Source organism: Aulonocara sp. 'chitande type north' Nkhata Bay, linkage group LG16 (genome assembly GCF_057382095.1).
Source record: "Aulonocara sp. 'chitande type north' Nkhata Bay isolate Kocher_YH1m ecotype deep benthic linkage group LG16, A_spYH_male_GT1.1, whole genome shotgun sequence".
NCBI classification, from domain to species: Eukaryota; Metazoa; Chordata; class Actinopteri; order Cichliformes; family Cichlidae; genus Aulonocara; species Aulonocara sp. 'chitande type north' Nkhata Bay.
In genome coordinates, this window is record NC_141359.1 from 1,515,054 (window position 1) to 1,523,801 (window position 8,748).

Consider the following 8,748-nt stretch of genomic DNA (forward strand, 5'->3'; position numbering starts at 1 on the left):
TCCTCATGTGTACATATTTGTAATTGTGTGGCTGTCATAAATTTTTTTTCAGATTTTTGTCATTTAACAAGTATATTTGAGGGACCCTCAGCATGTTCAGCATTTTTTCAGCTGTCCATTTTGCTTTTCCAATTTTTCTGTTTAACTTATTACTATTGTGCTAAATCATACTATTTCTGCTATTTTATAAGATTTGTGCTTAATATACTATTTCTGCTTTTATAGGATTTGTGCTTAATATAGTATTTCTGCTAAATTTAGTATTTCTGATTAATTATAGTCTTTCTACTAAATCATAGTACAGTATTTCTGCTTTTTATGGGATTTGTGCTAAAACAAAGTATTTCTACTAAATGTAGTATTTATGCTTAATCATACCATTTCTGCTTTTTATAGGATTTGTGCTTAATATAGTATTTCTGCTAAATTATAGTATTTCTGCCAAATTATAATATTTGTGCTAAAACATAGTCTTAATTTAAAATTACAATATTCATAGTTCATCACAGTGTCTCTGGTAAATCACAATATTTCTGCTCTGTTGTACTATTTTTCTAAATCATAGTGTTTCTGTAATGTTTAAGTATTTTTGGCTAAATATATTCTTTCTGTTATCTTATACTATTTCTCCTAAATTCTTGTATTTTTGAGAAGTTATCATGTTTCTGGTAAGTTACAATATTTCTGCTAAATTCTGCTATGCTATTGTATTTCTACCAAGTATTATGTTTCCTCTAAGATATTGCAGTTCTGCTAAGTTATTCCATTTTAGCAAACTTCTTTTGCTTCTGCAAAGTTTTTACAATTTCTGCAACTTTTCAGCTTTTTCAGCTACTTTTTGCATACAGCTTCAGCTTTAAGCATCCACACTGCATTTTCGCAGGAAATGCAAATTTTTCTAGTTGTGTGGATGCTTTAAGCATCCACACTATTGAGTTCCTGTTTCTCTTTATTCTTTATTTTTATTATTATTATTCTAGTTGCCACTTTTTCTGCTTTCTTTGGCACTTAACTACTTCCACAATTTTTATGCTATTTTCACCGTTCAAATTTTATACTATTCTGCTATTTCTGCTAAACATCGCTATGATTTTTGCTATTTTTTGCTATTATACTTTTTAAAATATTCCACTTTTTTCCTTTAATTTGTCCCATTGAAATGAATGGAAAACTTCCAAAATTCTGCTAAATTTTGCTTGTTTTTGAAACTTAACTACTTCCTCATACTTTCGCCTAGAACAACCATTCAAATTTTAAAATGTTCACAAATTATTGGGCTATTCAGGTATGATTCAGCTTTTTCAAATCTTTTACTGTTTTACTTTTATGCCTCTTAAAGTTTTGAGTTGCAAAATTGTGATTTTTCACAAAATACATGCGTTGTAATGGTTGCTATGCTCTTGGCTTCCAGTGTGCCACTGAAGCTTTTGCAATTTTCACTTCACGTCCGAACAACTTCTTGCTACTTGCTCAATTTTCACTCAACTTCCACAAATTATACATCAAAACGTAGGTATTTTTGCTGGCTTTCAGAAAATGTCACCATCATTGTTGTGGGGTTTATAGAATTTTGGCAAATCTCCTCAGACCAACACAAGGTCTCAAAACTCTCCATATAAAGTCAATGGAGAGCTTGTTCAAAATCATCGCTGGATTTCTGTAATGAGAGGCATATTCGAATCGTCATATCTCCTTAACGAAGCGACTTTAAGACATGAGGCTTGTCCCGGTATATCTTCAGACACTCCTGACGCTCACAATTCAAGAATTTCTTTCTCACCTATTACCGTTCTGAAATGAATTGGACTTGTTTGAGGGTAGGAAATTTGTCCCTCGTTCAGATTTCTTCAGATTTCAAACTGTGGAAATGAACCACTTTTTTCTCTCGTCATAACTTTTTGTTGGATTTCCACAGAGACCTGAAAATTTCCATGATTGTTCACCAAAGCCTGCTGTCTCTTACGGTTAAAGAATGATATCGATACTCAAAATAGATTTAGAGTTAGAAAGCGTTGTTTGAGGGCAAGTCAAGGCAGTTTTTGCTTCGCTCTACTCAGTTATGGTGCATTACAAGTCAAATATCTTTAATAATTCATATTTTAATGATAAATTGTTAACACTGGAAGATTCCCCCATCTCTTCTGAACAAAACGGTTTAAGAATGACCGCTCTAGACCCTACGGTTAGGAAATTATGGTCATTTGTTTGAGGGGAGTCCTCACTATGAGAAATAGGCTGCAATAATCCTGTGCCTCTCTGTGCTGCGTGTGTAAAAAGATGCACCTGTTTTGGCGGGAAAACGTAAACAGCCACTCTGATTGGTGGATTTAAATTCGGCAGCTCTCTCCCTCTGTGTGTGTGTGTGTGTGTGTGTGTGTGTGTGTGTGTGTGTGTGTGTGTGTGTGTGTTTAGTGGGAGAGGGAGAACCCTGCCCTTATTTGGCAGCATGTCATTGTAGGATTTAAATTGAATATAGTTAGACTGGTTGACTGGATTAGAGCCTGTGTTTGTGTGTCCCTCTGTGCATTTCTGTTTCAATATGCCTCCATATTTGTAATTTTGTAAGTTATTGCTATTCTGCTAAATCATAGTATTTCTGGTACTTTTCGGTACTTGTGGTAAATACAGTATTTCTGCTAAATTATAGTATTTCTGCTTTTCATAAGATTTGTGCCTAATATAGTATTTCTGCTAAATTATAGTATTTATTCTTTTTATAGGATTTGTGCCTAACATAGTATTTCTGCTAAATTATAGTATTTCTGCTTTTTATACTATTTGTGCCTAATATAGTATTTCTGCTTTTTATAGGATTTGTGCCTAATATAGTATTTCTGCTTTTTATAGGATTTGTGCTTAATATAGTATTTCTGCTTTTTATAGTATTTGTGCTAAAACATAGTATTTCTACTAAATGTAGTATTTATGCTTAATCATAGTATTTCTATATATTTCTGCCAGGTACCCAGGCAGCCAATCCTCTGTGAGGACTGAGACATTCAAATTTTCAAATCAGGGCCTGCACGGCTTCCCAGCCAATCATATATGTGTCCTGAGGCATTCAAATTTGCATATTGGGGCCTTCATGGCTTCTAAGCCAGCCAATCATATCTGAGGGCTGAGGAATTCAAATCCACAAATCAGGGCCTGCACGGCTTTCCAGCCAGCCAATCATATATGTGGTCTGAGGCATTCAAATTTGCATATTGGGGAATTCGTGGCTTCTAAGTCAACAAGTCATTCATGTCATATATCTCTAAAAATTCGCATTTTAATGATAAATTGTCAACACTGGAAGATTCCCCCATCTCTTCTGAACAAAACGGTGTAAGAATGACCGCTCTAGCCCCTACGGTTAGGAAATTATGGTCATTTGTTTGAGGGGAGTCGTCACTATGAGAAATAGACTGCAATAATCCTGTGTCTCTCTGTGCTGCGTGTGCAAATAGATGCACCTGTTTTGGCGGGGAAAAGTGCACAGGCTCTCTGATTGGTGGATTCAAATTCAGCAGCTCCCAGGCTGACCTAGAAACTTACTTCTCTCTCCGTGTGTGTGTGTGTGTGTGTGTGTGTGTGACAGTGTGACAGAGAGAGAGAGAGAGAGAGAGAGAGAGAGAGAGAGCCTTTTAATGGGATGATCTCATTCTAAGATTCAAATTCAATATATTTAGACTGGGTGACTGAATTGGATCTTGTGTGTGTGTCTCTCTGTGCATGTGTGTTTCCTTATGTGTACATATTTGTGATTGTGTGGCTGTTATAGATTTTTTTGCTGATTTTTTTTCATTTAACAAGTATATTTGAGGGACCCTCAGCATGTTCAGCATTTTTTCACCTGTCCATTTTGCTTTTCCAATTTTTCTGTTTAAGTTATTACTATTGTGCTAAATCATACTATTTCTGCTATTTTATAAGATTTGTGCCAAATATAGTATTTCTGCCAAATATACACTCAACAAAAATATAAACGCAACACCTTTGTTACTGCTCCCATTCCTCATGGGATGGATGTAGAGACCTAAAATTCATTCCAGATACACAATATAACCATCCTTCCCAAACAGTGGTCACAAATCAGTCCAAATGTGTGGTAGTGGGCACATCTGCTATATTGAGGTAATCCATCCCACCTCACAGGTGTGCCACATCAGGATGCTGATCTGACATCATGAGTAGTGCACAGGTGTACCTCAGACTGCCCACAACAAAAGGCCACCCTTTTCTGCAACTTTTCAGCTTTTTCAGCTAGTTTTAGCAGACAGCTTCAGCTTTAAAGCAATTCAGAATTCATATGATTACAACCAATATGTATTGGAGTAAAAGAAACAAATGTGCAATGAACATGTCAGGAGTCGCTGTTAAAAAGTCTCATGGCAGTGGGGTTAAGGGACCTCCTGAACCTCTTGAGTCCTGCAGTGGAGTGAGATGAGCCTCTGCAGCTCCTACTGTGAGGATGCTTAGGCGATCACCAACACCAGCTCCTTGGTGTTGGTGTTCAGAAGAAGACTGTTCTTATTACTGCAGTCAGTTAAATAAATCTATCATAATAAAGTACATTTTAACATAATGACCTTGTGTTTATTTATGTCTTTTAACCATTATTTCAAATTCAAAGAATCCCATTTGAAACATTTATTAAACTTATAGAATTAAATTAAAAGTTGTTTTTTGTTGCAAAAAAATCTAGTATAATAATATTTAAATTTACATATATTTTCACGTTTTCCATGCCAATTTTGTGTAATTGCGGAGTTTCCCACTTTTCCCACTACTCGTGAATGCCTCCTTTTTTACGTCTCCGCCTGACTCCTGAATCTCTGTCCACTCTCAGCTCAATCCGTGCCGGTAAGTGCTGCTTCTCTGTCTCTCTTATCTGAAATGAAATGTCTATAAGCTGTATGAGGGATTTACCCAGTTGTTGTTAGTGACTTATGAAGCCAGTCGAAGTATAAGTCATGTTAAAGTAACACAATGGCTGCTTTTTTAGTGAAACGTTGTAATTTTACTATTTAAAAGGAGTGTTTGGTATGCTAGCCCTAAGTGCTAACGCCTAGCCTAGCTGCTATAGGCCCAGTGTGAAATTAATATGGTTCATTTGATTGTTTATTACAGTTATTGTGTTGTATTTGGTTCATTCGGTGTGTTAGTGTTTCTGAGTCTGTTAGGGAAGCTGAAGTTAGTTCTCTTCACAAATCAGTCAGTTAAAAACGGCCTCATTCTTTCGGTTGTAAGGTAATGAGCCGTCATTTTAGAACCACTGATTAGCTGCTGAAGCAGCAGGGTCGGCAACTTCAAAGGAGCCATTTTACCACCATTAGCTGTGTCCCAAAACGTCGGCTGCATCTTTCGGAGGACCCAGCTTTCACGGTCTACGTGGACCGAGAAGGCTGTGAAAGTGGACGGTCTAGCCTTCAGATTTGCGTCACCGCTGTCTCGCTGGAGTTTAATAAACTCGGCCGTCTGCTCCTTGCTATTTAAAATATAACAGGACACTGGCGTAAATTCTCGACCGTTTAACGTTTATTGAGCTGTGTGAAAATCCCGGAGGACCCACCGGATGGATTAATAAAGCTTTATTTAATCTAATAATCTAATAACTTTGATCTCAGCCAAACCGATTTACTCCAGAACAAATAAAACACAGAAAAAGGAAAACAATTACATTTTTAAGTTATCAGAGTGACTTGTATATCATGTTTAACCTGAGTAGCGAAAGAGCGGGGGTCTGAACCCCCCTCCCGGCTTGCCATCGAGCCGGTGGGTGACAGACGTCTCTGAAAACGTCGGCACACTTTTGCAAATATGCGATGTCTTGATAAACCAAGCAGATATTTGTAATTTACACCGCTACTTTCTCGCCTAAAAATATGTTAAAAGTTTATTCGGGGAAATGAAGGACTCATTTGTCGGCCGCATTTGAGACAGCCTTCGTCGACTGGCTGTGACATAATCGGCCTTCAAATGCGGCCTCCGGAGGATGCAGCCGACATTTTGGGACACAGCTTCTGACTGAAAGCCGGGAGAAAAAGAGTCACGTGCCTGTACCGGTGTGTTTTTGTGCTGTGGGTTAATTAACAGAAGGGAGAGAGAGAGTGAGGATGAAACACATAATATAAGAATAATAACATCTCTTAACAAGAAGTTTTTTTTAATTAGTTAATTTTAGTTTTTTAGTTAAATTTTAAGAACTGTTTAACAAACACTTGTTTGTGCAGGTTGTTTTTTTTTTAATGAAACCTACACCTGCAGCTCTGTTTAACTTCTCACTTTGTGAAAAACTAACGAAATATAAAAAAGTCCACCTTCAAATAAATAAAATGCAGCAGTGCACCATTAATATTATAAATATGATATGTAGATATTTAAAACAACAGCATATTAAATGATACTGTGTGCAGGTGATAATATTTTTAGGAAGCAGAATTTGAATGCAGAAGAACTCAAATGTTGAAGCCTACAAAAATAACATCCAAGCTTTCATTTATGATTGTTCATGCTTTGAAATTGTGATGTCAGAATTTGATAAAGTGTGCAGAGCTAGTTGTAGCAAATCATTGCTTATTAAATCTACTGTGTTATCTAATAGCACCAAACTAATAGAGCTATCACATAACTGAGAAACGTGTGTGGCTTATTACAAATGGATGAAACCACATTTTACCTTAATGAAGACAGTAATCTTTAATAAGGTGTAGAAAAAAGAGGAGAGTTGTTTGTTGCTGTGGTAAACAAAGAAGTGTACTGAATCTTTTGGACTACACAGAGTGATGCAGTATTGACTGTGATGCTGATTTGAGTTGTCTCATTCTGTGTTTTTGTGCTTTGTCTTTTGTTACGCAGAGTGAAAGAGATCTTTGGTTTTGCCTTTGCTGGTAAGTAAACAGTGATTGTAACTGAAGCAGTATGAACCTGGCATTGCGTAGCACATTTGGCAACTTACATACAGTAGTTTGACTTTTTGTGATATGTTTCCATTTACTGATTGGCAAAAACACAAAGTCAGGTTTTATTACATGGTGTAGGAAATATTTGGTATATCCTGCACTTGTGCCAACAAATATTGCTGGCTATTCTTTATATTTCTGTAGTAATGAATGCTTTTATTACACTTGCTATAGCCATGTGAGACGCTGCAGTTCATTTATCTCCTCTTTAGACTACAGTAAGCTAATAAAGCCTTAAATAAATTGAGAATTTTACTAGTTAATTTATGTCACAGTAAATTGGATTGTGTGTGAAGAGGCTCAACAGTCTGAATCATCAAACAGTGATCTGATGAATTGTTTCCTTTCTCTAGACTGCTGATCTGATCGTCTCAGTCTGGTAAGTAAAGGTTTGTCTGAGGGAAATGTTTCTCATTATAAATCAAATCAAATCACTTTTATTGTCACATCACATGTGCAGGCACACTGGCACAGCACATGCGAGTGAAATTCTTGTGTGCGAGCCCCACAAGCAACAGAGATGTGCAAACACAACAACACAAACGAGCAAAATACAAGATACAGGAGATTCAGTTTAGTGCAGTGAGTCAGCACAGCTCTTGGCAATCATCAGATCCTAGAAAAGTCTATGTAAACATTTCCAGACTTACAGATCTCTCTTATCATCATAGTACATTTTTAATTAGGCCCTAATATCGGCCATGCTAAGTTTATTGTAGATTTAGTGGAGTGTGTATTAAACATGCCCCAAATTTGACTGAAAAATGTAGAAACTGCTGTTTAGGAGTCATCTGTCTCCAAATTTTTCATTTTGCCAAAAGTCATACTGAGTAAATTATTTTTTACTTTTATGTTAACTGCTCCCCAGACATTATGATATACTGTTGTACCAGGTAAGTACACACAGAAACGGGAATTTGAGACCTTTGGGCATTTAGGATCATGTGAGTTGAGTGCATGTGAAGTGTTTAAAGCAGGTGGTCTGAAACTGTCTGCTCTGACTTCATTGTGTGGGTTTAGCTTGACCATATAATGTTTATAGTAAGTTACTGTAGCACCACATCTTGGTTTACAGACTCTGTTTGTTTTTATTGTGTTAATAGAATGCAAAAATGTCCTTAGAAATGTTCCACCACCATATGATAAACATTTTTATTCAGTTGAATCTAATAATGTACTGTACAACTCTTCAGTGTGTAATGATATATATGTTCTGTATTTTTCGGACTGTAAGGCGCACTAAATTCTAAGGCACATTAAGCCAAACAAAACAGATAAGTCAAACTTTATTCAACTCATTTACAATAACTCTCAAAATTGTTCAGTTGTAAGACATAAAATACAGAACAATACACTCACTTTTCAGGATTTATGGACTGATGAATGTGGATTGATCAGTTTGAAATCTGCTACATAAGCATGGCTCTCAACAGGTGCCAGGCCCTTATACACACACACCATATTATGTTGAAGCACAGTACGAACTAGAAAGTGCATTTTCTGAAGAAACTGCAGTGTGAATGCTTGAATCTGAATGTATGCACTGAAATGAATTAATTACTGAATTTAAGTTAAAAATCTTGAATGAGATAAAAAAAAAAAACCGAATTTAACCTGAAAACAAAAGTGCTGAACTGCTAAAAGCTGAAGGTTACACAGAAGAAGAAGTTGGAAAAAAGCTGAAAATGTTTTAATTGTAAATTAGAAAAACCTAAGAAATGAGAAAAGAACATTTAGAGTCAGAAAACATCTGAAAGAATATTAAAAGGTCATATTCTTTGAATCACTGAATGACTAAAATGTG

At 36.1% G+C, this 8,748-nt stretch overlaps 1 long non-coding RNA gene across 1 annotated transcript; it reads left to right on the plus strand.

Annotated features, from left to right (window-relative positions):
- Nucleotides 1-4,812: 4,812 nt before the first annotated feature.
- Nucleotides 4,813-8,305, plus strand: LOC147310753 (uncharacterized). Its single transcript, XR_015125366.1, has 3 exons — nucleotides 4,813-4,845; nucleotides 6,841-6,872; nucleotides 7,298-8,305. It is a non-coding gene; the product is annotated as an uncharacterized LOC147310753 (long non-coding RNA).
- Nucleotides 8,306-8,748: the final 443 nt, after the last annotated feature.